Consider the following 3,330-nt stretch of genomic DNA (forward strand, 5'->3'; position numbering starts at 1 on the left):
TCTGTCATGGCTCTGCTTCCTTAGTCATGTTTTTCTTGGTCCTGTAGCAGAGCCATGGCAAAGTCTTTGGTTATGTGTGGAGAGAAACATATTATTGTCCGTTTGACAATAATATATGTTCTCTCCAGTGTCTTGTCATTGGCCCCATTCCTCTCGTTTCCTCGTTGTCTTTCCCTGAGTGTTTAATGTCCCACACCTGCCCCATGTCGTTATCCCTCGTTTGTCTTCCCTATATATACCCTCTTGTTTCTTTGTCCTGTGCTCTTGTATTATGTATGTGCGTTGTTCTGGATTGTGTTCCTGTTCCTTGCCTGTTCGTGTGCTTACCCGTGTTCCTGTTCCTTGCCTGTTCGTGTTTTGTGAGTTTTGTGCCTTGTATTGATTTAAGACGTTTGGTCGTGTCTTTGAGTTTAGTTTATTTGTCTTGTTTTCATTTTGCCCCCTCGTGGGAAGTCTCTTGTTTTATTTAGTTCTTAGTTTCGTTTTCCCCATTGTGGGTGTTTTGTTTGTTTTGGTTTAAATAAAAATGTTAACCCCTTCACTGCCGTTGCCTGCGCTTGGGTTCTTTCTGCCATTCCGTGACAAATGGCTTCTTCTACCAAAGATTAACTTCATGCCCAGAGAATGTATTCAATAACTCCAAGATAAGACTGGGAAATTTTCATTTATTCATTTAGCAGACTCTTTTATTCAAAGCTACTTACAGATATGGGAGCATTTTGATTTGAGTTTATTGTTCAATTACATTTCTGTATAGACACAAACATGTACAGTAAATTGTGACTACAACTAAAACATGAAACTATTAAACATTTGAATATCAATATTGGCCAAAATGAAAAAAGTATATACAGCAAAACAAGTAAAACAGCAAATGTGAAGAGTAGCACAAACATGTCCAACTGTTATTTTGTCCAACAGACTGATCACTGAAGATCACTGGATACAATGATCCATTCATTTATAATATCAAAAATGCCTAAAAGGTGTTTCCTATCTGCCATGATAAACTTTATGAAAAATATTCTGACAATGGTTGCAATTCTTGATGGAATTTGTTGTCCAAAATTATTCCATTGTCAGCTTTCCTGTAGCTCAGTGGTTATAGCGTGGCGCTAGCAACGCCAGAGTCATAGATTCGATCCCAGGGTTTTGCACATACTCAACATCAGCATGTAGCCTATAGTATAATGCAATGCAAGTCGCTTTGGATAAAAGCGTCTGCCAAATGCGTAAATGTCAATAAAGTAATGCAGAAAGGAAGTTATAGAGCCTTAAATATATTAAGAAGTCACCAGCAAATATTTGCAAAAAAATCATGTTATTAAAAGGGCAGAACATTCCCTGATAGCACACATACATCTCGGAGACCTCTATTTGATGTCTGCATTTACATCTGAAAACATATTTTTTGCTCATCTGCAATACGTCTCTGAGATGTCTCCAGTCAGATGTCATCTAGAACAGTGGTTCTCTACCGGGGGCGGGGGCGCAGATGTACTGCAGGTGGGGCGCGACGGTTCCCCCAAACCCCCAACCTTTGGAACTGGAACGCGACTGCAAACTGACGGAGAGCAATGTTCCGTCTGAAGCTGCGCGCGTGAGCGGCCACGCAGACTCACTGTAGGTCTTCGGCAGTGCAATTTTAGGCTGCGCACAAAAGTAGGCAAACGTCCACTCAGGAAGCAGCAATTACCTCTACATCATCTTAAGAAACAGGTAGATCATATAAGTTAAGTATGTTTATGAATATATGATGTATTTATAATTATATTTCCCCAAACACTACCTGACGAACCCATTGAAGCCTCGGACCTCTTTCCCCTGACCCATATTCCTCCTCTGTCACGCTTCAAGTGTAGGAAATGGTTTATTGGGCAGTTAAACTGTGCTGAAACATTGGGATTATAACACCCAGTCCTACTAAACCAATCTGTCTTTCAGACTGTCATTTCAGAAAAAGACCAAGTCTCTCCCGATGACTTCAGAGTGTGCGTGAAGGAAGTGGCGTGTAAATAAAGTGCCTTTTCATATCTTTCTGAACTTGGACGGCTGTTTAAAGCTGTTGACAGTTATTTAGATGTAAAGCGCTATTTTCGACAGGCAAATGACACCACGTCTGTATGATAAACTGAAAACAAACTCTCGCTCGTGTTAAAATCAATGAAACACGCACTGTTCTCGTGATCTGGCAGATTAATCCTTTTGGAATAATGCCCAAAACACTATAATTTTGTAATGGTTTTATGCAAAAAGCTAATGGTTCATAATATTATTTTAATGGAAACCATTCATTTCTGTGATGGTTTCTTTTGTTTTTATCAGCAGGGTTGTGCATTTATAATCTGACGTCTTGAGATCAATCTGTCATATACAGGTATTTTCTGCTCCTTTATATATATATATATATATATATATATATACTATATCTAACATATTTTACACATTATCTTATCTATCTTCAATGTACAGTGTGGGGGGGACGCCAGTTCTTTAAATGAGTTTACAGGGGGGCACGACCATGAAAAGGTTGAGAACCACTGACTTAATAGATACTTAAAATATACTTTGAATTAAGAGTATAATTAAATCCAAATTTAACAAAAATACAAAGACACAACGCTGCAATTAAATGATTTATCATTCACAGCTCTCGAAACACAATGACGTCAGAAAGGTTTACTGTATAAACGCAAGCAGCATGTTAATCATCTGTCTGTAAAAGTTAAAGTAAAGAGTTCTGCACATATGATCATAAAGTCGAACATAAAACACACAAACACTCACCAGACAGAAAATCTTTAGAGATCCCACAGCAGCAAAATCCAGTCTCATCACCTAATAACAGAATCAATTCATATCTGGGTACGTCACGTTAAATGATTGCAGTTTAAATAAAGAAACAGTTTGCTCAAGTACAGCTGAACTGCTGCGCGTTCACGCGTTCACTTCATTACAGTAAAATCACACAGTGCAGTTAGCAGTTTTTATGTTTCAACCGAACTTATTTCTTGTTAAATGAATGAAATAAAATCAACTAATCAAAGTTTGTATGTAGTCTTGAGCTCACCTAAGCCACTGCCTCTGCCGTACATTGTGATCAACTGTCGTGCGCCCACATCAGCCTCTGCCGTAAAGTGTGCTCAACTGTCGTGTGACATTAACATGACTGGCGCGTGTTTCAGTTTCCTGCTCTGTGTCTCTATTTTAACAGAACCATATACAGGATAGTTAAACATCAGAAGTGATGTAACCCGTATAAAATTAACTTAACACTTACAGTACAGAAATTCGTAAATGCCACCGGTAGCGGAAGTTGCGTTTTACTCA

Source organism: Triplophysa rosa, linkage group LG7 (assembly GCF_024868665.1).
Source record: "Triplophysa rosa linkage group LG7, Trosa_1v2, whole genome shotgun sequence".
Taxonomy (NCBI): domain Eukaryota; kingdom Metazoa; phylum Chordata; class Actinopteri; order Cypriniformes; family Nemacheilidae; genus Triplophysa; species Triplophysa rosa.